General features: G+C 44.8%; 1 protein-coding gene and 1 long non-coding RNA gene across 4 annotated transcripts in view; one reads left to right on the forward strand and one right to left on the reverse strand.

Annotated features, from left to right (window-relative positions):
- Nucleotides 1–26307, reverse strand: part of LOC143815218 (transient receptor potential cation channel subfamily V member 1-like) — a 183235-nt gene that overhangs the window by 61537 nt on the left and 95391 nt on the right. The gene's annotated exons all lie outside the window — the stretch shown is intronic.
- The window catches only part of LOC143815220 (uncharacterized), a 176159-nt gene continuing 154463 nt past the window's right edge, over nucleotides 4612–26307 (forward strand). The window contains exons 1-2 of the long non-coding RNA XR_013223699.1: nucleotides 4612–4745; nucleotides 5982–6069. This is a non-coding gene — a long non-coding RNA (uncharacterized LOC143815220). The remainder of the gene's footprint in view (nucleotides 4746–5981; nucleotides 6070–26307) is intronic.

Genomic DNA, 26307 nt, shown 5'->3' on the forward strand with positions numbered 1-26307 from the left:
CATAGTATATTGCACAGCCACGTAATATATTGCACAGCCATAGGGAGCATCAATAGTAAAAAGTTGGTCACACAGGGTTAATAGCAGCGTTAACGGAGTGCATTACACCGCGGCATAACGCGGTCCATTATCGCTGCCATTAACCCTTTGTGAGCGCTGACTGGAGGGGATTATGGAGCGGGCACTGACTGCAGGGAGTAAGGAGCAGCCATTTTGCCGCCGGACTGTGCCCATCGCTGATTGGTCGTGGCCGTTTTGCCGCGACCAATCAGCGACTTGGGATTTCCGTGACAGACAGACAGACAGAAAGACAGAAGTGACCCTTAGACAATTATATAGTAGATTGCATGTAGTAAAAGCTCACAGACACAAAAAGAGGACTTAAAAATCCTCCAAAAAATTGAAAAAAGTCACAGAGAAAAAAAAGCAGAGATGATTACCTGCTGAAGCCTCCACACAAATGCACTATCAGGGTGCAGCAGACCCGATTAATGATGGCAAAAACACAGGTGAAAAAAATACCGATGAAACAACCACTTTCAATCCAGTGTTAGCTGTTTGGCATTAGTTCCCAAAAAGATAAGAGATACTAGTCTGTATGTGGCATTGTTCACACAGGCAATGCAGAGCATCTGATTTACAGCCTATTACTAACGCACATACAGGCGGGCCGTCCAGTGCTACAAAATGCATGCTGTGTGAATAGAGGCCTACAGTTTACAGAGCCATCTTGGTCCGACTGCGCCCTGCTAGATAAAGTGCAAAAAAAAACATATCAATGTATGCAAGGTATTAGTTAATATTGGGGCCTCAATACGTGAGCTAGCAACCCGCGTCAAGGGTCCTTACATTTTGCCAGTCCTAACGCTAAACATTGAGTAAAAGCTCACAGACACAAAAAGAGGACTTAAAAATCCTCCAAAAAATTTAAAAAAGTCACAGAGAAAAAAAACAGAGATGACTACCTGCTGAAGCCTCCAAACAAATGCACTATCGGGGTGCAGCAGACCCGATTAATGATGGTTTTTGCCATCATTAATCGGGTCAGCTGCATCCTGATACTGCATTTTTTTAGATTGCATGTAACCTAGAACAATACATCGATTCGAAAATGGCAAAAGCATCGATGGCAAAATGTATTCTGATAAATGTGAAATATAATCAGGATAATTGAGACTGCTGGAATTGTACAGGCATAGTAAAAGTGATAAGGAAGAAAACAACACCTCCAAAAATTAGATTTCATGTGAATTCAAGGCCTCTGCCATCTTACGGTCCTTACCGCTATTTTACCTCATATTGTACCTTCTGCATCAGTTATTTATATATTTTACACTAGAGTGTTCACAACACCTCTTGTTAGCTTATTTCTTCCTATTCCTCAATCACATTTTCTCCTCTAAGGCTCACTTTGATGTTCCAAATCACATCTTCCTCTTTATCCCTATCATTCTATGCCACCATTTTAATTTTTCTTGTTATGTTTCACTCCCAACATTTTTTTTGTCTCATACTACCTACTATTTTATCAAAATTTCTTTCTTACTGGAGACATCAAATGCAATTTTTGCATCCAAGCTGGAATTGCCCATTTGGTAGTTTGTACTCACACTCCCCTTTACACTTCTATCGCACCTCCGTCTCCAAGACTTCTCTCGTGCTGCACCAGCTCTCTGGAATGCACTTCCCCAGACAATCAGACTGATACCTAGCCCCGACCTATTAAAACGCGCTTTGAAAACCCATCTCTTCAAACAATCCTACCACATCAACTACTCAGTAACCTAACTTTGCCCTGTTCCCTCCTTCCAAATATTACTCTGAATCTGCACCCTACTATTCATCTGTCTCCACACCCTCCGTGCACATGATAATTGCACTTGATACTTGATTATTGCACTTAAACACACGGGCTGATGACCGGATCATGCAGCTTTATAAGAAAAACCCTATTTATTATAATTGCCAGACCTGAAATAACAAGCACTTTTCACCGATTGTGTCCCCCCCATTTCCTTGTAGATTGTAAGCTTGCGAGCAGGGACCTCACTCCTAATGTCACTGTTTAAATTGTCTTAACTTATATTGAATTTATTCTCTGTACATGTCCCCGCTTAATTGTAAAGTGCTGCGGAATATGTTGGCGCTATATAAATAAAAATTGTTATTATCATTTCAGACTCCTTCCTGTTGAGCCACCTGTAGCTTTGTGTTCTCTCCTCACCAACTGACTCTCCTTTTATGCTAACCATGTCCTTTTTATTTCCACATTGTTGCTTCCTCCACCTCTTCACCAATCCTTGTCTTACTTTTTCCTCACTCTTTATTTAATCGCTGACATGGCTCTATGTATTAATTCTCCCATTCTCTCTCATACTTTATATGTTATCCTTCTGTCAGCTTCTAATATCCTGTCCTACACATTTTCTTTATTCATGTTTCAGCAATTTTCCATTACTGGTATTTCTAATGCTTAATTTTTAATAGTTACACACTCTCTCTGTTTCGTTGTGTACTATCAACTCTTTATGGTGGTATTTCTTGTATTTTGCCCACATTTGTTTTCTCCTTCCTGTTTATTTCTGTCTTCCAGTCCTCCTCTTGAATTTGAACCCCAACCCACCCCTCAGTGGGTGGTACTCTAAGTTTTTTGGTGCTATAAATACCTCCATGTAACAGTGTGTGTAGCCTGTTGTGTTTTTGTTTTACACTTGATAAAGATGACACTATGGCATTGAAATGCGTAGTGGGCAATAAAGAACCATCTAATGAATATCGCAGCAAGATACTTCTTTCCAGCAGCACATCCAATTTTTATACGTGTTTTTTTCTCTTTTGGTCAAGAAACAAGACAAGATACACTGTATGAACATGGAAGTATGATTTTCAGAATTTTTTTAAACTTATAATTGCCTATTTCAGTGTTTCGCAAACTGTGATGCTTCAAGTTTTCACTAAACTTTAACTCTCTAAATGTCCTTAACTGCTGGCACAGACAGAAAAAGGCCCCTGTGCAGGAACAAAATATGGGCATTTCGTAGACTAAGAGTTCCTAAAAATGCAAAATTGCACCTGCTTTGTCAGTAGAAATCGGCCCCTTACCTCTGTGGCACCCCTGAAGTTCCAGTCACCACAGAAGTTCTGCATCTCAACCAGAGGTGTGGTACCCCAATTCTCTGGTAAGGAGGGGACACTGCTCAGAACCCTGACACTTGCACCCAACACCAGACCTCCCCAGGCCAGGAAGGGATTAGGTAGTGGGAGTGCGTGGAGAGTGAGGGGTTATCAGGGGAGACAGGAAGGAGGAGTTGAAGAGTCTGTGAGGAGAGCAAGAGCTGAGTAGACATGGGACTCTGCAGCTCCTGTGAGTGGAAGGAAAGAAAAGAGAGGAAGTTCCCAGGAAGAAGGGGTTCCAGGGACACGGGAAGTGCGGAAGCCACCCGTGGGACCCGTATCTGGAGGAACCAGGCTGCAGTAGGGGGACCGACTCCTGAACTAGTGGGAAAACTTCAGGCTCCAGCTAGCAATCCGGAGGCTGCTGTGACTGTAGGTGCAGCAGCCACATTTGCATTTACTCGCCGAAAAGGTGAACACAGAGGGTCCAGGGGACTGAGAGTACATCGCCCTACAAGACCCGTGTTCACCGGCTTGGGACACTCGGTAGCAAGCGCAGGGCAGGAGAGGAGGTAGCCAGCACAGAAAGATGGCCAGGAGAGGCATACAAAAGAGGAGTTCTGGACAGGTGCCCAACTTGCCAGAGAGTTTTCTGGACTTCACATCTGGAGAACACAGCACCCCGGCTGGGGAACCTGAACTGTGAGTAAAACCTTGAGAACTGCAACATGCAGTATCCTTCCATTTCATTCCGGCATCACCTACTCTGCTCCTCTGTCACTAGCAACATTGCCATCCACACCCCTAACTGCCCTGGGGACCAAGCTCTACCTGTAGGGAGCTATACCAACTCTGCTGCAACTCCATTGGCCCCAGTGGACCCCTTTAAGCAGCGTTGGCCATTCCTGGCCAAATACTACATGTGGCGTCATGAATTATCCTTTATAGACTTTATTCTCCACTTCTATTCAGCCCCTTTAACTGGACACCCAGGGCCACGGACCGGGTCATTGCCACTGTGACCACCCCTTGTAGTACCGCTGGACCTGGTACCAAGTACCCTCCGGTCCTAGCGGGCGCTCCACCTCTTTGACCCCTGTCCGGCCGCACAGGCTTCACCAATGATATGTCCGCCCCTGCTCTTAACTGATCCTAAGTTCTGTGAGCGCTATTCATAATTTCATTTTTTAAGGGCTCATACATATACAGATGTAGCAAGCACTGACTTGATGCTCGAATGTTGTGACAACATGAAGCAGCCTCACTTAGTGATGTAAAAAATGTCAAGATAAAAAGCAAAGATAATAATCTTATTAGAGAAAAATGGCTGTTCCCACACTTATCAGTCACTTCTTGCCTCCTTCTCTCTCAAAAACTTCTCAGTTCTGTTGTCATTCCTGTTTTCAGTGGGGAATAAAATTGCATCTACTGCCAAGAGAAGTCTATAGAGAGGGGAGAAGATGAAACAAGAAAAGAGAGATTGCTGCATGAGGCTGTGCTACTTCCACCAACTTTTCAGAATGAGGCTCCATGGACTTTGTGAAAATTGTGAACGCAAGCTCTGGATCCACACATAAACCCCTAAAAAAAGAGGCCCGGAGAAGTGCTGGAAACTGTGAAGACGGTAATTGGTAAGTATTTTAACCCTTTCCTGTCATATTATGATAATGTTGGGTCTCCTGTAATGTCGGGTCTCCTTCTTTGATGCCTGTTCAGGAATTGGACAGATGATAACTGTGTTATTCAGTCATCATCCGCCTCTTACATCAGCAGGTGGTTTGGAGCTTCGTCGACAGCTTCTGACCTGTCAGTCTCTGACAACGGCATATACAGTGCACAGACCGGGGGAGTGCTGTTTTAATCATCAATTGCTGCTGTTAACCTGTTAAATGCCACTGTCAATCTGTATTGGATGGTCATGAAGGAACTTACCATACCAGACCGTCTGGCTGAGAGTGACAACCATCTTCCCTCACCCACAGGAGTTCATTTCTGCTGTAATTTACTCATCAATTATATTGAATCTCTTAGGCTACTGTCACACATCAAGTTTTCAGTGTCAGGTTAAATCCGGCGAATGATGGAAAAACTGGATCCGGTGCAGATGTTGAAAAACTGATGCGATGGATCTGGTTTTTTTACGGATCCGGCTAGCCTATCTAGATTATTGGATAAAAAAAATTTTTGGAGCATGCTCAGTTTAAAAAACCGGATCAGGCCACCGGATCCGCCTTTTTCTGGATCTGGCACCTTCCGGCTCCCATAGGCTTTCATTGTAGCAAAAAGCCGGAAGCGCCAGATCCGGCGCTTCAGGCTTTTTCGCCGGAGTCAAAAAACATTGCAGTAGACTTTTTTTCAGAAGCCGGAATCAGAATTTTATCCGGATCCGGAAAAAAACGGAAGGAACGCTGGGCCATGCGGAGCGATCCGGCGCTAATACAAGTCAATGGGGGAAAAACCGGTTCCGTTTTTTTTTTTTTTTTTCCGGTTCCGGTTTTTCTCTAAAGAGCCGGATTAAGCCTGACGGATTTAGAGACGGATGTGTGAAAGTAGCCATAGGCATTACAAACCCAAGACTCCTTCAACTAAGCGGAGACCACTTTTCAGAAAGTTGATGGAACTGCTGTAGAAATGCAAAAGTGAAAAAATAAAATTTGTACAAGTATGTTTTTTTAACTAAGTATTTTTTGGGATATAATGTAACTTAGTATTGAAGTATTAACCAGCCTAGTGCCCAAACCAGTGGGTCTTTTGTGCATCAATATTCTCCAAATTAACATTGAAACCTATTTATACTATGACGAGCTCTAGCAATGCCTCTAGATAACCTAGTAGTTATTTTCTGCACTACTTTATTGTTCTGACAGGCACAAAACCCCAGTGCCTGTTGGGTGACAACAGGTAACAAGCCCAAAGGCCAGAATAGGTGTTGAGCTCTGAGCACCACAGCCATAGGTGAGCATGTTTTATGCTATTATCAACAGTGTGTAATATCGCCAAGGAGGCCTCCAATTATAATAGGTCTTTAATGGTGTTGGTCTTCTCATATGGGTCTAAAGGACTGATTGGTCCCCTCCTTGGGATCCAAGGTTTAGGGGCAACTGCAACTCCTGCACCCACAATAGTTATGCCCCAAATCATTTATCCAACTTCTTACACAATTAAACGCTTTCTTAACTTTAAAAATGATAATACAGCCGTACTAGAATGGATTTTCAAAGTAAGTTCAGAAGCCTCACCAGGTTTAAGAGATTTATTAATATATGGAGGATGTATTGTATAATGAAATCTGGTGAGAGATCTTGTTCAAAGGGAACCTGTCATAGGATTCATGCTACACACACCAAGTTTGGAGCTAAACCTTGTGTATTTCCTTTCTTCCTCTAATGTACGAGATTACATTTATTTCAGATGTCTGGGAAGCACCACTCCTAGGCTGCAACATTTCAAGTTTATTCACAATTTAAAGGGCCAAAAGAGCATCTGCGAATAAATGCACTAAGATAACAGAGCCATTTAGTGACTATCAGATTTATCTGCTTCTATCACCTCTGCCTTTGTACAAATAACATTAGCAACGCGTAATTACCATTAATGTACTGTGATTGTGAACCACTAAGTCTAAAGGCATTAGAAGAAATGCTTTCAAATGTATTAATAAGAAATGATGTTTTGTTTGTTTCCTTATTTATGAGATTAATGTTAATCTATTGACCGATCATGCTTAAGAACTGCTTTATTTGAACCTGAAAATATTCACAAATTTAAGTGTGTTGTGGAATAACTTTTTTCACGAGGCCTGCCGCCAATGTCATAGCTTAGCTGGTTCAATTGAAATAGACTCATTTTATACTACACTAATAAACAACCAATACAAATCCCTTTTTTTAATGTCACTATTGCAAAAATAAGCAGCACAACAAGTGCTGAAAATGTCAATATCCCTAGAAGTAACATCTCATTAGTCATTACCATAACAAATTTAACACAAGGAGAAGTATGCCTGCGCCTGAGAAAATAAAATATTGTCAAATCCCCCAGCCCAGATGGCATTCATCCATGGATATTGAGAGAATTGAGCTCAGTAATTGACAGACCGCTGTATTTCATATTCTTAAACTCTCTTGGATCAGGGTTGGTGCCACAGAATTGGAGGATGGCTGATGTGGTACCAATATTTAAGAAAGGTAAGAAGGTGGATCCAGGCAAAGTCCGGTAAAGGTACCGTCACACTCAGCGACTTTGCAACAAGAACAACGACGATCCGTGACGTTGCAGCGTCCTGGATAGCGATCTCATTGTGTTTGACACGCAGCAGCGTTCTGGATCCCGATGTGATATCGCTGGTCGGAGCTAGAAGGCCAGAACTTTATTTCGTCGCTGATCACCCGCTGTCATCGCTGGATCGGCGTGTGTGACACCGATCCAGCGATGTGTTCACTTGTAACCAGGGTAAATATCGGGTTACTAAGCGCAGGGCCGCTGTTGTGAATTTGCTTTTTGCTCCCTCTAGTGGTTACTAGTTTTTTGACTCTGGTTTTTCTGTCATTCCTTTTATCCGCACCTGGGTCGTTAGTTAGGGGTGTTGCTATATAAGCTCCCTAGACCTTCAGTTCAATGCCTGGCAACGTAGTTATCAGAGCTAGTCTGCTGTGCTCTTGTCTACTGATCCTGGTTCCAGTTATATCAGCTAAGTCTGCCTTTTGCTTTTTGCTATTTGTTTTGGTTTTGTATTTTTGTCCAGCTTGTTCCAAATCTATATCCTGACCTTTGCTGGAAGCTCTAGGGGGCTGGTGTTCTCCCCCCGGACCGTTAGACGGTTCGGGGGTTCTTGAATTTCCAGTGTGGATTTTGATAGGGTTTTTGTTGACCATATAAGTTACCTTTCTTTATTCTGCTATCAGTAAGCGGGCCTCTCTGTGCTAAACCTGGTTCATTTCTGTGTTTGTCATTTCCTCTTACCTCACCGTTATTATTTGTGGGGGGCTTCTATCCAGCTTTGGGGTCCCCTTCTCTGGAGGCAAGAAAGGTCTTTTGTTTTCCTCTACTAGGGGTAGCTAGATTCTCCGGCTGGAGCGTGTCATCTAGAATCAACGTAGGAATGATCCCCAGCTACTTCTAGTGTTGGCGTTAGGAGTAGATATATGGTCAACCCAGTTACCACTGCCCTATGAGCTGGATTTTTGTATTCTGCAGACTTCCACGTACCTCTGAGACCCTCGCCATTGGGGTCATAACAGTTTGCCAGGCCAGTATTAAATGTTTAATGCGTTGCAGAAGAGGGATTATAAGAAAGAAGATTCTGAGTTTTTTTTTTTGTTTTTTTTCTTTCTTCTTCCCCTTTACCTCAGAGTGGCTATGCTTGCTGCAGACATGAATGTCCAGACCTTGATTACAAGTGTGGACCAGCTGGCTACTCGTGTGCAGGGCATACAAGACTATGTTATCAGAAATCCTAGGTCAGAACCTAAAATACCGATTCCTGAACTGTTTTCCGGAGACAGGTTTAAGTTTAGGAATTTTGTGAATAATTGTAAATTGTTTTTGTCCCTGAGACCCTGTTCATCTGGAGACTCTGCTCAGCAAGTAAAAATAGTTATTTCGTTCTTACGGGGCGACCCTCAGGATTGGGCTTTTTCGCTGGCGCCAGGAGATCCGGCATTGGCTGATATTGATGCGTTTTTTCTGGCGCTCGGTTTACTTTATGAGGAACCCAATCTTGAGATTCAGGCAGAAAAGGCCTTGCTGGCTATGTCTCAGGGGCAGGACGAGGCTGAAGTGTATTGCCAAAAATTTCGGAAATGGTCCGTGCTGACACATTGGAACGAGTGTGCACTGGCCGCTAATTTTAGAAATGGCCTATCTGAAGCCATTAAGAATGTTATGGTGGGTTTTCCCATTCCCACAGGTCTCAATGATACTATGGCACTGGCTATTCAAATTGACCGGCGGTTGCGGGAGCGCAAAACCGCAAATTCCCTCATGGTGTTGTCTGAACAGACACCTGATTTAATGCAATGTGATAGAATCCTGACTAGAAATGAGCGGAAAATTCATAGACGCCGGAATGGCTTGTGCTACTACTGTGGTGATTCTACACATGTTATCTCAGCATGCTCTAAACGTATAGCTAAGGTTGTTAGTCCTGTCACCGTTGGTAATTTGCAACCTAAATTTATTCTGTCTGTAACTTTGATTTGCTCACTGTCGTCTTATCCTGTCATGGCGTTTGTAGATTCAGGTGCTGCCCTGAGTCTTATGGATCTGTCATTTGCTAAGCACTGTGGTTTTACTCTTGAACCATTAGAAAATCCTATTCCTCTTAGGGGTATTGATGCTACGCCATTGGCAGCAAATAAACCGCAGTATTGGACACAGGTTATCATGTGCATGACTCCTGAACACCGCGAGGTGATACGTTTCCTGGTTTTACATAAAATGCATGATTTGGTTGTTTTAGGGCTGCCATGGTTACAGACCCATAATCCAGTCCTGGACTGGAAGGCTATGTCAGTCTCAAGTTGGGGCTGTCGTGGTATTCATGGGGATTCCCTGCCTGTGTCTATTGCTTCTTCTACGCCTTCGGAAGTTCCGGAGTATTTGTCTGATTATCAGGATGTCTTCAGTGAGTCTGAGTCCAGTGCACTGCCTCCTCATAGGGACTGTGACTGTGCTATAGATTTGATCCCAGGCAGTAAGTTTCCTAAGGGAAGACTGTTTAATCTGTCGGTACCTGAACATACCGCTATGCGTTCATATATCAAGGAGTCTCTGGAGAAAGGACATATTCGTCCGTCTTCTTCCCCCCTTGGTGCGGGATTCTTTTTTGTGGCAAAAAAGGACGGATCTTTGAGACCTTGTATTGATTATCGGCTTTTAAATAAGATCACTGTCAAATTTCAGTATCCTTTACCGCTGTTGTCTGACTTGTTTGCCCGGATTAAAGGTGCCAAGTGGTTCACCAAGATAGACCTTCGTGGTGCGTACAACCTTGTGCGCATTAAGCAAGGTGATGAATGGAAAACCGCATTCAATACGCCCGAAGGTCATTTTGAGTACTTGGTGATGCCTTTTGGGCTCTCCAATGCGCCTTCAGTTTTTCAGTCCTTTATGCATGACATTTTCCGGAAGTATCTGGATAAATTTTTGATTGTTTATCTGGATGATATTTTGGTTTTTTCTGATGATTGGGATTCGCATGTGGAGCAGGTCAGGTTGGTCTTTAAAATTTTGCGTGAAAATTCTTTGTTTGTCAAGGGCTCAAAGTGTCTCTTTGGTGTACAGAAGGTTCCCTTTTTGGGGTTCATTTTTTCCCCTTCTGCTGTGGAGATGGACCCAGTCAAGGTCCGAGCTATTCTTGATTGGACTCAGCCCTCGTCGGTTAAGAGTCTTCAGAAGTTCTTGGGTTTCGCTAACTTCTACCGTCGTTTTATCGCTAATTTTTCTAGCATTGTGAAACCGTTGACGGATATGACCAAGAAGGGCTCCGATGTAGCTAACTGGGCTCCTGCTGCCGTGGAGGCTTTCCAGGAGTTGAAGCGCCGGTTTACTTCGGCGCCTGTTTTGTGCCAGCCCGATGTCTCACTTCCCTTTCAGGTTGAGGTGGATGCTTCAGAGATTGGAGCAGGGGCCGTTTTGTCGCAGAGAGGCCCTGGTTGCTCTGTTATGAAACCTTGTGCCTTTTTCTCCAGGAAGTTTTCGCCTGCCGAGCGAAATTATGATGTGGGCAATCGGGAGTTGTTGGCCATGAAATGGGCATTTGAGGAGTGGCGTCATTGGCTCGAGGGTGCTAAGCATCGTGTGGTGGTCTTGACTGATCACAAAAATCTGATGTATCTCGAGTCTGCTAAACGCCTTAATCCGAGACAGGCCCGCTGGTCATTGTTTTTCTCCCGCTTTGATTTTGTTGTCTCGTATTTACCAGGTTCAAAGAATGTGAAGGCCGATGCTCTTTCTAGGAGCTTTGTGCCTGATGCTCCTGGAGTCGCTGATCCTGTTGGTATTCTTAAAGATGGAGTTATCTTGTCAGCTATTTCTCCGGATCTGCGACGTGTGTTGCATAGATTTCAGGCTGATAGGCCTGAGTCTTGTCCACCTGACAGACTGTTTGTCCCGGATAAATGGACCAGCAGAGTCATTTCCGAGGTTCATTCCTCGGTGTTGGCAGGTCACCCGGGAATTTTTGGCACCAGAGATCTGGTGGCCAGGTCCTTTTGGTGGCCTTCCTTGTCAAGAGATGTGCAGTCATTTGTGCAGTCCTGTGGGACTTGTGCTCGAGCTAAGCCTTGCTGTTCTCGTGCCAGCGGTTTGCTCTTGCCCTTGCCTGTCCCGAAGAGACCTTGGACACATATCTCCATGGATTTCATTTCTGATCTTCCGCTATCTCAGGGCATGTCCGTTATCTGGGTGATATGTGATCGCTTCTCCAAGATGGTCCATTTGGTTCCTTTGCCTAAGCTGCCTTCCTCTTCCGATCTGGTTCCTGTGTTTTTCCAGAACGTGGTTCGTTTGCACGGCATCCCTGAGAATATTGTGTCAGACAGAGGATCCCAGTTCGTTTCTAGGTTCTGGCGATCCTTTTGTAGTAGGATGGGCATTGATTTGTCGTTTTCGTCTGCTTTCCATCCTCAGACTAATGGACAGACGGAGCGAACCAATCAGACTTTGGAGGCTTATTTGAGGTGTTTTGTCTCTGCTGATCAGGACGATTGGGTGACATTCTTGCCGTTGGCTGAGTTTGCCCTTAATAATCGGGCTAGTTCCGCCACCTTGGTTTCGCCTTTTTTCTGCAACTCTGGTTTCCATCCTCGCTTTTCTTCGGGTCATGTGGAGCCTTCTGACTGTCCTGGGGTGGATTCTGTGGTAGATAGGTTGCAGCGGATCTGGAATCATGTGGTGGACAACTTGAAGTTGTCACAGGAGAGGGCTCAGCGCTTTGCCAACCGCCGCCGCGGTGTGGGTCCCCGACTACGCGTTGGGGATTTGGTATGGCTTTCTTCCCGCTTTGTTCCTATGAAGGTCTCCTCTCCCAAATTTAAACCTCGTTTTATTGGGCCTTACAAGATATTGGAAATCCTTAATCCTGTATCTTTTCGTCTGGATCTTCCTGTGTCGTTTGCTATTCACAATGTATTTCATAGGTCCTTGTTGCGGCGGTACATTGTGCCTGTAGTTCCTTCTGCTGAGCCTCCTGCTCCGGTGTTGGTTGAGGGTGAGTTGGAGTACGTGGTGGAGAAGATCTTGGATTCTCGCCTCTCCAGGCGGAGGCTTCAGTACCTGGTCAAGTGGAAGGGCTATGGTCAGGAGGATAATTCCTGGGTGGTCGCCTCTGATGTTCATGCGGCCGATTTAGTTCGTGCCTTTCATGCCGCTCATCCTGATCGCCCTGGTGGTCGTGGTGAGGGTTCGGTGACCCCTCACTAAGGGGGGGGTACTGTTGTGAATTTGCTTTTTGCTCCCTCTAGTGGTTACTAGTTTTTTGACTCTGGTTTTTCTGTCATTCCTTTTATCCGCACCTGGGTCGTTAGTTAGGGGTGTTGCTATATAAGCTCCCTAGACCTTCAGTTCAATGCCTGGCAACGTAGTTATCAGAGCTAGTCTGCTGTGCTCTTGTCTACTGATCCTGGTTACAGTTATATCAGCTAAGTCTGCCTTTTGCTTTTTGCTATTTGTTTTGGTTTTGTATTTTTGTCCAGCTTGTTCCAAATCTATATCCTGACCTTTGCTGGAAGCTCTAGGGGGCTGGTGTTCTCCCCCCGGACCGTTAGACGGTTCGGGGGTTCTTGAATTTCCAGTGTGGATTTTGATAGGGTTTTTGTTGACCATATAAGTTACCTTTCTTTATTCTGCTATCAGTAAGCGGGCCTCTCTGTGCTAAACCTGGTTCATTTCTGTGTTTGTCATTTCCTCTTACCTCACCGTTATTATTTGTGGGGGGCTTCTATCCAGCTTTGGGGTCCCCTTCTCTGGAGGCAAGAAAGGTCTTTTGTTTTCCTCTACTAGGGGTAGCTAGATTCTCCGGCTGGAGCGTGTCATCTAGAATCAACGTAGGAATGATCCCCGGCTACTTCTAGTGTTGGCGTTAGGAGTAGATATATGGTCAACCCAGTTACCACTGCCCTATGAGCTGGATTTTTGTATTCTGCAGACTTCCACGTACCTCTGAGACCCTCGCCATTGGGGTCATAACAGGCCGCGCTTAGTAACCTGATATTTACCCTGGTTACCATTGTAAAAGTAAAAAAAAAACACTACATACTCACCTTCTGATGTCTGTCACGTCCCCCGCCGGTGGCTTCCCTGCACTGAATGTGTCAGCGCCGGCCGGCCGGCCGTAAAGCAGAATACAGCGGTGACGTCACCGCTGTGCTCTGCTTTACGGCCAGCCGGCGCTGACACATTCAGTGCAGGGAAGCCACCGGCGGGGGACGTGACAGACATCAGAAGGTGAGTATGTAGTGTTTATTTTTTACTTTTACAATGGTAACCAGGGTAAATATCGGGTTACTAAGCGCAGCCCTGCGCTTAGTAACCCGATGTTTACCCTGGTTACCCGGGTGCTGCAGGGGGACTTCGGCATCGTTGAAGACAGTTTCAACGATGCCGAAGTCGTTCCCCTGATCGTTGGTCGCTGGAGAGAGCTGTCTGTGTGACAGCTCCCCAGCGACCACACAACGACTTACCAACGATCGCATCGCTGGTCGTGATCGTTGGTAAGTCGTTTAGTGTAACGGTACCTTAAGTCTGACATCAGTAGTGTGCAAAGTGTTTGAGGGCATCATAAGAGATGATCTGCAGAGATAATTTGCAGAGAATAATATAATAACTGACAATCAGCATGGATTAATGAAAGATAAATATGTTGAACCAACATGTTAGGTTTTCTACGAGGAGGTAAGTACAAAGCTGAATGTTGGTAATGCAGCTCATGTGATTTATTTGGACTTTGCAAAGGCATTTAATACTGGACCACACAATAGCTTCATACTGCAGCTACAGAAGCAGGGACTAGGGAAAACTATATGCAGATGGGTAAAGAACTGGTTAACAGACAGGAAACAAATGGTACATTCTCTAAATGGGATACAGTCAGCAGTGGGACAGCAATCAAGACCGTTATGAGAGGGGCACAGTTAAAAAAAAAAAAAAAAAAAGACATTGCTGAATGCCTGCGGCCGCTCTTGCTCCGGCCGTAGGCACTTAGCACACTGATGGCCGCGGCGTGGGAACACAGTGGAGCAGTGTCAGTCACTGATACCGCTCACCCATCTCTGCCTGGATCTGCTGTAATCAGCTCCCTGCTTCACCGGTAACTCCATAAGAAAGCAGGACACTTTCGGCCTGCTTCTTGTTGGAGACAGCACTTAAAGAGGATGCCGGATGGCATGCAATGCAATGAGGATGCAATGATGTCATGGTGTTGTCCAGTGCCCACTGCTGCGCTTCATAAAGAGGAGACAGTGGGAACGGTGGAGCCTGCATTAGGTGAGTAATGTATACTTAATGTATACTTTTTTTCTTATATTATTTGGTAATTAAATGGGGAAAATTACAAAAGGGGCTGTGGGGGATGTAATATAAGAAGCTGCTGGAGGACCTGATATGAGGGGCTGGGGGGAACCTGATATGCTGGGGGACCTGATATAAGGGGCTGCAGGGGACATGAAATGAGGGGTTGCATGGGGATATGATGTGAGGGGCTTTTGAGGGCCATAATATGAGGGGCCGAGGCGGGACATGATATGATGGGTTTCAGAAGGACATTATATGAAGGGATATGGGGGCTATTATATGAGGGCCAGTGGGGGACATTATACCTGGACAGTGGGAACATCATACTGCATTGGAGGCTGCGGTGACCATACTGGATAGGGGGCTGTGGTGGTTATACTGTGTGGGGTGTTGTGGGAGACATTATACTGTATATATGGGGCCATGGGGGCCATTATACTGTATTGGGGACTGGGGGGACCATCGTACTGTATACGGAGGCTGTGGTTTTGACCGTACTATGTAATGAGATGGCTGTGGTGGACATCATACTGTATGGGCTGCTATGGTAACCATCCTACCATGTAAGGAGACAATATGAGGAGGGGGTACAGTTTGGAGAGGTCAGTGTGGTGGACAGTATGGGGGCATACTGTGAATAGGGGGCAGCATGATATGGAGGCAGTATGGAAAGAGGTTAGCATGGTGGAGGAACAGTGTGGAGATAAAGTATAGAGTGTGTAAGGGAAAACAGTGAAGAGGGGACAGCCATGGTATACGCTGTGGTTCATAGATAGTGTGGCGGTTATAGCTGATGATGGCTGACAGTGGGGTGGTTATATGACTCATTAAGGGGGATAATGTCGAGGCCATATACATAAGAGGCTTTTTTAGGGTAACAGTATAGACATATTTTTGTGCAGAAAGCATTTTAATAACACTCTTGTTTTTAAGGGCATCGTGTAGTGCTGCAGAAGACTGGAGAAGATGGAAGTCTGCAGAGAAGAGCTCTGGATATGAAAAATTATCATGGAGTCTGGACAAGATGAAGACGAAAAGAAAGGAAACAAGTCAATCAGAGAAGGTGGCATCTACAAGGTACCTGGATGTGAATGCTTTTTTGTGATCCTGCCTGTGTATCATCAGTCCTATGGTTCCTATATGGTCTGCAGTCTGATGATGACTCGTAACAACAACTCCCAGTATCTCCTTACCATTGTTAAGGACATACTGGGAGTTGTAGGTTTATGTGATACAGATGTGTATGGGGCTGACTTGACATTGCAATTAATTGTTGTACTCAGCTTGGTTCTTGTATTGAAGTACTTATGGGAGTTCTGGTGATGTATTAATGTAGTGATTGTGGTTCTGGCTACGCATTCATGTACTGATAGTGGTTATGGCAACATATTCATGTACTGATGGTGGTTCTATTGATGTTTTTATTTACTGATGATGATTTTGGTGCTGTATTCATGTACTATTGATGGCTCTGGTGTTCTGTTTATGTACTGATGATGACTTTGGTTTTGTATTTATATACTGATGATGGTTCTGGGGATAAATACATTACTAGAACCATCATCACTTCATGAATGCATCATGATAGCCACCATCAGTACATGAATACGTCATCAGAACCACCATCCATCAGTTTTGTTGCAAGCTGTATTTGTTTAATGACGGACATAAAAAACATCATAGATATCCCTTTACCTATAATAGGGTCTGTTTAGTTTCCATTAGGGTATCCACCAAATGCTGGACACCTTAATTGAAACCCATCGGCCACCATTATAAATAAGCTATATAAGTTTCCATGACTGTCATTGGGTCTGATATTAAAAATATAGGATGTCAGGGATGAATATGACTATTTGCCCCACGTATTGTGTAAATGGTCTGCAAACAATGTATGATTCTATATCTAACTTTAAAATGTGAAAAAAGGGAACTGTTCTAGTGGATTAATCCTATAAAGAGCTAACATAAACAGTACATATAAAAAAATTGACTTGGCTTACATATGACTTATACTAATGACCAGGGAGCACTCATTATGGGTGGAAAAAAGGTGCATATATTTGTATTGCTTCGTTATAAAGCTTGAGAGCAGAAATCATATTAAATAATGACATATTTTATTATTTTAGAAGCGCTGTATGATTTATGTAATTTGAATTTGATTATATAATATTAATCACACTTATGTTTATTATGGAACATTTTTATTAAAATGCGACTGTGACTGTGAGCAATGACCCAACCTCCAGTCTCTTATGTTACAGTATATCCATGGTGCCTTCTGAAAGGCCATACCTGCAATCTGCCTGTACGCCCCTTCATAGCCAGCGCGTGTCATGATCTGTATAGGAATGACTTAACTTAAAGTCTGCGGGTTAGGCCACGTTCACACATTCAGCTTTTGGTCAGTGTTTTACATCAGTATTTGGAAGCCAAAACCAGGAGAGGGTGAAATATTCAGAAGTGGTGCATATGTTTCTATTATACTTTCCTCTGATTGTTCCACTCCTGATTTTGGCAAACAAATACTGAGGTAAAATACTGATCAAATACCGACAGTGTGAATGTGGCCTAAGGTGTATTCACACAGCCGGTCATATCCCATTCAGGTTTCTGGGCAGATCATATAAATACCACTCACAATTTTATTGGCATCCGCAGAGGGGCATTATTACTTGGTATGGGAGCATTCTGGGTATTATTATTTTGTAAGGGACACTTAGAGCAATATTATTATTATTTATTTATATACAGTGCCTACAAGTAGTATTCAACCCCCTGCAGATTTAGCAGGTTTAATAAGATGCAAATAAGTTAGAGCCTTCAAACTTCAAACAAGAGCAGGATTTATTAACAGATGCATAAATCTTACAAACCAAAAAGTTTTGTTGCTCAGTTACATTTTTATAAATTTTAAACATAAATGTGTTGTTCAATTATTATTCAACCCCTAGGTTTAATATTTTGTGGAATAACCTTTGTTTGCAATTACAGCTAATAATCGTCTTTTATAAGACCTGATCAGGCCGGCACAGGTCTCTGGAGTTATCTTGGCCCACTCCTCCATGCAGATCTTCTCCAAGTTATCTAGGTTCTTTGGGTGTCTCATGTGGACTTTAATCTTGAGCTCCTTCCACAATTTTTCAATTGGGTTAAGGTCAGGAGACTGACTAGGCCACTGCAACACCTTGATTTTTTGCCTCTTGAACCAGGCCTTGGTTTTCTTGGCTGTGTGCTTTGGGTCGGTGTCTTGTTGGAAGATGAAATGACGACCCATCTTAAGATCCTTTATGGAGGAGCGGAGGTTCTTGGCCAAAATCTCCAGGTAGGCCGTGCTATCCATCTTCCCATGGATGCGGACCAGATGGCCAGGCCCCTTGGCTGAGAAACAGCCCCACAGCATGATGCTGCCACCACCATGCTTGACTGTAGGGATGGTATTCTTGGGGTCGTATGCAGTGCCATCCAGTCTCCAAACGTCACGTGTGTGGTTGGCACCAAAGATCTCGATCTTGGTCTCATCAGACCAGAGAACCTTGAACCAGTCAGTCTCAGAGTCCTCCAAGTGATCATGAACAAACTGTAGACGAGCCTTGACATGACGCTTTGAAAGTAAAGGTACCTTACGGGCTCGTCTAGAACGGAGACCATTGTGGTGGAGTACGTTACTTATGGTATTGACTGAAACCAATGTCCCCACTGCCATGAGATCTTCCCGGAGCTCCTTCCTTGTTGTCCTTGGGTTAGCCTTGACTCTTCAGACAAGCCTGGCCTCGGCACGGGAGGAAACTTTCAAAGGCTGTCCAGGCCGTGGAAGGCTAACAGTAGTTCCATAAGCCTTCCACTTCCGGATGATGCTCCCAACAGTGGAGACAGGTAGGCCCAACTCCTTGGAAAGGGTTTTGTACCCCTTGCCAGCCTTGTGACCCTCCACGATCTTGTCTCTGATGGCCTTGGAATGCTCCTTTGTCTTTCCCATGTTGACCATGTTTGAGTGCTGTTCACAAGTTTGGGGAGGGTCTTAAATAGTCAGAAAAGGCTGGAAAAAGAGATAATTAATCCAAACATGTGAAGCTCATTGTTCTTTGTGCCTGAACTACTTCTTAATACTTTAGGGGAACCAAACAGAACAGAATTCTGGGGGGTTGAGGGGTTGAATAATAAATGACCCTCTGAAAAAACTTTTCCCAATTTAAAAAAAAAAATAAACAAAGAAATAACATTATTTTTTACTGCAGTGCATTTCACACTTCCAGGCTGATCTACAGTCCAAATGTCACAATGCCAAGTTAATTCCAAATGTGTAAACCTGCTAAATCTGCAGGGGGTTGAATACTACTTGTAGGCACTGTAGCACCATTGATTCAATGGTGCTGTACATGAGAATTAATTGCCAAACTTCATTACTTTACAAGGGGTCACACGGGACATTATTACTTTTTAAGGCTATGTGCACACGTTGCAGAAAGGTGTGCGGATTTTTCCGCACTGATTTTGGTAAATCCGCAGGAAATCCGCACTGCGGATTTACTGTGGAATTACAGCGGATTTACCGCGGATTTTGTGCGGATTTCACCTGCGTTTTTACACCTGCGGATTCCTATTATGGAGCAGGAGTAAACCGCTGTGGAATCCGCACAAAGAACTGACATGCTGCGGAATAAACAACGCAGCTATTCCGCGTGTTTTTTTCTGCAGCATGTGCACTGAGTATTTTGTTTTCCATAGGTTTACATGGTACTGTACAAGGCATGGAAAAGTGCTGCGAATCCGCAGGGGCCAATCCGCTGCGGATCCACAGCAAAATCCACAACGTGTGCACATAGCCCAAGGGGGCAGTAAAAGCAATTTAATGGAATCACTGTTGCTCTAAAAACAAATAATAATTATAATATATGACACACAGGACAATATTATTTGTTAAAGAGACACAAAAGAGGCATAATTAATTTTGAAATTGGGCATTAAAGGGAATTTCTTTATAAATGTCACTCAGGATTATTACTTAAGTGGCACTCAGGCCATTAATATTTTATAAGGATGCACTCAGAGGATTACTTTATAAAGGAGAATAATTACATTATTTGGGCCTGCAGAATATTACTTTTGTCAAGGTGAAAATATACTTTCTTATATACTTTTTGTACTTTTATATCTTATACTGTAAAACAATAAGTTTTTCCTATCTGCTTGCAAATGTAACTGTATTTAAAGATGGCTGCCAGTGTTCACTATCATTTTAGTTTAGTATCCGGAGGGTTAAGTTTCATTTCTTCTGAAAAGATAACTCAGGAATGTGAAGAAAGGAGTAACCACCAGAAGACGTTCGGACAGATCAGAAAGCGACTGGACACTAGATGTATACTGCTTAAACTCCGCCTAATGCATTCCTTTTCCTAGAACAATATAGTGCTGTGTATTTGGAAATAAACGCAGTTGGTGTGACCGTGGCTGACACATATAGTCACACGAGCATGCACTGAGATTGAACCAGCTACCTGTCTGACTCATTCTTACCCGGTACCACATGCTTATAGTCTAATTTGGAATGACTGGTGAATGAAGGTTACTGTCGTTACGACCCCGACAATTTGGCGCCCAACGTGGGGTGTGGCCAGCGATCCGAGACCCCCTGGACCCATGCCTGGATGTCTGTGGATGATACCCATAGTGGCTGACCTCGAGGACTGATCACCCTCCGCACACGGTAAGTGGCGATCATATACACTGTATGTGTCACACTTGCTAGTGTCTCAGCCGTTATTGGTTTGTCTGTGGTCTCCTTGGGTCTGAGGGGTGACCGGTCGAGTGGTGAGACCGAGCGTGATCCTGTGCCACGTTCTGAACCAGCAACTGAGAGACGTCGCTGTTATGACCCCAATGGCGAGGGTCCCTTAGCTGATATAACTGGAACCAGGATCAGTAGACAAGAGCACAGCAGACTAGCTCTGATAACTAAGTTGCCAGGCATTGAACTGAAGGTCCAGGGAGCTTATATAGCAACACCCCTAACTAACGACCCAGGTGCGGATAAAAGGAATGACAGAAAAACCAGAGTCAAAAAACTAGTAACCACTAGAGGGAGCAAAAAGCAAATTCACAACACGTCGCGTCTTGCGCGTCCTCGTGTACACCACACCTCCTCCACCGGTCATTGTACTCCGTTCAACCACCCTACCCGTGACTATTGTCTAGTAGTGAAGTGGAGTGATAAATTGAATAAGTTGAAGAGTGTGGGGCGGCTTAGAGAAAGGGATAGGAGACGCAGCCTCTGTGATATTGTGCTGACAGGTAACTAAGGCGTTCCAAGAGGGGACCACCTGTCCTGACAGGTAACTAAGGCGTTCCGAGAGGGGACCACCCTTGCTGATAGGTAGTTAAGGCGTTCCGTGAGGGGACCACCTATATTTTTGTGGAGGGGTCTCATTAGGAGGCTGCCTCCCAACGGTTTGGAATATCGTGGCAGGATAGTCTGTTAATCACTGTTGTTCAGGTTAGGGACAGACAGGAAACATTGAGCGTGAGGCTCTTTTCCTAGTACGTCGAACGTGAGGCTCCGTACTGTAGTTCAGAACACCAGTGTTGACATTGCTGCCAGTGGTTTACTGCAGAAAACCACAGTATTCTGTGAGTCATGTTGCGTCTCTTAAAGCAGAAGAAGTCTGTGCCCCACAAGTTAGATGAGGATGCTGTGGAAGTCAAGACAATAGTAGAGTCACGGGAGGGCAAGAAGGCAGTCAAGAATGTTGAGAGATTGTATAAGCATGTAGGATTGCCCTCGTCAGGGAGATTGCAGCCGTCTATGTGGCACAATCTCATAGAAAATAAAAGGGGCATGTTGAAAGATAAAGGATTGTTAGAACAAGCACAAGCTCATCTGCGAGTTGCGCGAGGCTTGAAGAATGAAGGATGAAATTAGGTTGATGGAGAGGGAGGATCAGAGAATGTAGAACTTGTGTTTGGTTATAAAATGCCTTTGAACTGTGATCTTATAGATTGTAAAATGGCCGCCGTGCCACTGATGATGAAAACGCAGTCCCAGCTACCGCCCTGTAATGGCGACGGGACGAGCTCTCCAGAAGCGTGGGTGTGTCCTGTTTGTGTTGTGCAGAATCCAACCTGGGTGGAAACCTGCCGTGTGCGTGTACGGGCCGTCCTTGGGGCTCCGCCCAGACCACGGAGGATCATAGGAAAGTTTTGTAGAAATTAAGTCTGAAAACTGCTGTAATTTGTGACTGTGTAGAAGATACGGAGCTTTTTATCAGTGCTGTGTAGGAGAGGGGAGGGGCGAGTGAGCCCCTGCGCGACCTGCTTGAAATTTCTCCCTTCGGTGTTGTGGGCTAGAGAAAGGGGGGCAAAGAGCTGGGCTTTTGTATTCTCCCTTGTGCACTGAGGAATGCGGTGATTTCCTTATCTCCTGTTTCTGGTGAGGAGGGGGCACACGCGTAGCTGCGCTCTTGAGTCTCTCTGTGTTTACTTGGTGTAGATCATGCGCTGGTCCGGATGATGCATTGAAAATAGTAAAGAGTTTTCAAAAGAATTTAGCCCAGCTCGGAAAGGCCCCTAGATCTTCTCTTCCCGTGAAACCTTCACACTAACAAGGCCAGACTCTCCAAGAACCTGAAGTTGGTTCCCCTGTCATTCACGTTACTACATCACACCTCAGGAATCCCAGGTTCTTTTCTCAGTGGGGTATGAGGACATAATTACCCACCAGGTAGGAGCCATAGTGAACTCAGCTAATTCTACCCTGTCACATAGAGGTGGTTTGGCCCAACAGATAGCCAACAGGGGGGAGCCCAGCCATAGCCCAAGAGTGTCAGGCCTACCTTGCCACTTATGGCCCCTTGCATCCAGGAGACGCTATGTCCACCCAAAGAGGGAATTTGCCCTGTGATATAGTGTTACACACTGCAGGCCCCGTATATGATTACAAGACACCCGAGCACTGCCGTACAGTATTGCAGACTGCTTTGCAGACAGAGCTCACCTATGCAGGACATGCTACAGGTGTGCTGATTCAGCTTCATGGAGACAAACAGAGACCTGTTGCTTATTACAGCGGCCGCCTGGATACGGTGGCAAGAGGAAGTTCCTCCTGTGTTTGGGCTGTGTTGTCTGTCCAGCTGTTGCTACACAAATATTCAGAGATTGTTTTGGATTACCCACTGATGGTCCATACCCCACACGATGTATATAGTATCCTTAATCAAGTACAAAGCCACATGTCCATGGCCTGACAGCTGCGACTTCAGTGTGCTATTCTCATGTCTACTAATGTGACTTTGAAAAGGTGCACTGTCCTAAACCCCGCTACTCTTCTCCTAGTTCCTATGGATCCAAAGGGGGGAGGAGTAGGTGACATGAAGGTGACATGAGCAAGGACACAGGACACTCTTTTTCTTTCTAGAATGGATCCAGAGGAACAAGATTAGGTTTCCAAACCACATGATTGTCTAGAATTGATGTCTCAGGAACGGCTGGTCTCTAGTGTGCCTATTCTAATGCTGATTTTGAGCTTTTTGTAGATGGATCCCGTCTCCAAGATGACCAAGGACGCTACTGTACCAGATATGCTGTGGTCTCAGAACATGAGGTAATCAAGGCAGAGTCAATGCCAGCTCATATGTGTGCACAACAAGCAGAGCTCAAGGCGCTCACAGAAGCGTGCAAACTAGCAGAAGGTAAGACTGTAAATATCTACACTGATTCCAGGTATGCTTTTGGCATTGCACACGGTTATGGGCCTATCTGGAGAGCCAGGGCTTTCCTGACAGCAAATGGCCACCCCATTAAACATGCTGAGGCAGTCCAGCAACTTATGAATGCACTACAGCTTCCCACCCAAGCAGGCATCATAAAGGTAAAGGCACATACCAGAGGCACTGATGGACGGACAAAGGGTAACGCACTGGTAGACCAGGCTGCCAAGAGAGCAGCAAGCACTCCTGTAGCCTCTAAAGTACATCACCTAGACACCCCACCATCTCCACTTGTGTTGAAAGACATCTTAGCCCGGTTACAAGAACAGGCAAGTAAGGAGGAGAAAAATAGGTGGCAAAAGATAGGGGCTTGCTCTGATACCGTCACTGGACTATGGGGGAGGGGTGAAAAGGTCTGCCTACCACAGGTACTGTACCCAATGATGGCACAGGTTCTGCACGGGAATGTGCACCACGAAGACGGCCATGTGTGACACCCTACAGAAACAATGGATTGCCCCCGGGGTTTTCCACCTGCGCAGAAAGGCAGGTACAGAGCTGCATGATATGTGCCACACATAATCAGAGTAGGACAGTGAAAACTCCATCCAAACACACTCCCCGGCCCTTTAACCAATTCCAGAGACTGCAGATTGATTAAATTCAGTTACCCAGGGTAGGTACGTATGAGTATGTGTTGGTCTGCATTGATTTATTTTCAGGTCGGCCAGAAGCCTACCCAGTTGCCAAAGCTACGGCTAAGACAATGGCAAAGAAACTGATGGCTGAGATCATATGCAGGTATGGAGTTCCTGAAGTCATTGAAAGCGATCGGAGTTCCCATTTTACTGGAGAGATCATGTCAGAGGTAATGGCAGCACTGGGGGTAAGTCAAGCATTGCATACTCCGTACCATCCGCAGAGCAGTGGAAGAGTGGAGAGACTAAATGGAACTCTTAAGCTTAAAATCCAGAAGGCAATGACAGAGACTGGTAAACCATGGACAGAATGCCTTCCTCTAGCTTTGTTTTCAGTAAGTTATACCCCAAACAGGAAGACAGGACTGTCACCGTATGAGATTCTGTTTGGCAGGAGCCCCAATCTTGAATGTTTCTTTCCACAACAGTTGCAACCCAAGTATCAGGACTTGACTAGCTATGTGCAGGCCTTACATGGACACCTTGCCAAAGTGCATTTAACTGTCTTCAGTTCTCTTCCAGACCCAGACAAGGTTCCTGGACACCATCCCTTTGTGCCAGGAGACCTGGTGTATGTGAAAAAGTTTGTGCACAGAGATTGTCTCCAGCCGAGATTTGAAGGACTTCACACGGTGATCCTGGTCACCCCCACTGCAGTAAAACTTGAAGGAAAGAGCACCTGGATCCACGCCTCATATTGTAGAGAAGACCGAACCAGTGTTTAGTCACAGTAGTGACTGAAGGGAAATGTTGCTGTTGTTTTTGATCTTGAGGTTGGGGGGCCATCCTCGCCCCTACCTCTTCGGCCCCTATTGTAAATAAGAATCCTGGTCCCACTATTCTCTGGGTAAACCTGACAGCCCCGGTAAATATCTGGCGATTTGATTTCTGTGATGTAGTCAAGTGCTTCGAGACTCAACAGGTGGTAGAGGGAATCATCCAGTTTTATATATGTGTTACCAGAGATGACAACAATAACCGTTATTATTGGTCAGATGCTGCCTGGAATACGGGAGATGATTGGGGATATAAACCTAGCGAAGCCATGTTCTCTAAGGATAGGACGGGTAGGAGTCTCCGTGAGAGAATGCATCTAACAGCCTTTCCGCAACCACTTAGGGGCTGTAAATGGGTAAAAGTTGTCACCCCCTCCTCCTAAATCTTGAAAGCCCCCAATCTGCTGATCTGCAGACGTTTGTACGTACTAGGAAGGCATTATAATTATGTATTTAGTGCTGGACCCTATGGGTATTTAGGCCATGCACAGCTCCAGGATATTAGCTCTAGACCAACCAAGGCCCCTGTTACCAGTACAGTTAAAGCAGGCCCAAGTGAGCGTTTGCAAAATGTAGTTAATGAAGTGATACCTATTCCAGGTCTCAGTTGGCAAGAGGTTTTCTCCATAGAAACACAAACAGTCCCAAGGAAAAACCTATGGTTAGAATGGGTGAGATACAATGTAAGAGTCCAGAATATCTCTGTAGGATGTATTGCTTGTGCTGCTGCGAATACACATCTCTACACACATGCATTGCTTTTTCCTGATGACAACACCACTGCCTGTGTCATGAATCTGTTGAAAGGTCTGAAGCCCACTGATTGTCCAGATTATGTCCCACTAATTCATGAGAAACCCAGACTAAAGGTTCCAGGAGAAGTAACCGTATTAGCTGACAATTACACCTGCTATAATTCCCACGACACCACAGGTACACCAGTAGGGATCTTCGAGACAGGTTTCTGCAAAGAGAACAGTTCTCTAGATACTGATTTGCTAATCAAACATACACAATATATGTACGCCAAAGACAACTGATGAACCTACCAGAAAGAGAAGAAGCTTCGATCAGCTGCACATGAGTTATGAAGAAGATTGACTAGTATATACTGATGCTATTGGAGTGCCAAGGGGGGTGCCTGACCAGTTTAAAGCCCAGAACCAGATCTATGCCGGCATTGCTTCTCTAATCCCACAGGTGCAGATTAATAAAAATGTTGATTGGATCAATTACATATATTACAGAGAACAAAGATTTGTTAATTATAGCTGTGATGCCTTTCAGGATATAGTTGAGGACTTGGGCCCTAACATTTGTATGACCCAAGCTGCAACCCGACCTAAGAGAATTACACTGAATCCTGTCCAGACAAGATCACATGTAGTGACATAAGAAGCTGACACAGGATTGTGGTTGGTGGATAGTGGGGACATTAACTTTGGAAGTAGGCTGACAGTAATCCTTTTGGGAAGGAGCTGTAGACCAGCATGTCATGTCGCC

Source organism: Ranitomeya variabilis, chromosome 3 (assembly GCF_051348905.1).
Source record: "Ranitomeya variabilis isolate aRanVar5 chromosome 3, aRanVar5.hap1, whole genome shotgun sequence".
Classification (NCBI taxonomy): domain Eukaryota; kingdom Metazoa; phylum Chordata; class Amphibia; order Anura; family Dendrobatidae; genus Ranitomeya; species Ranitomeya variabilis.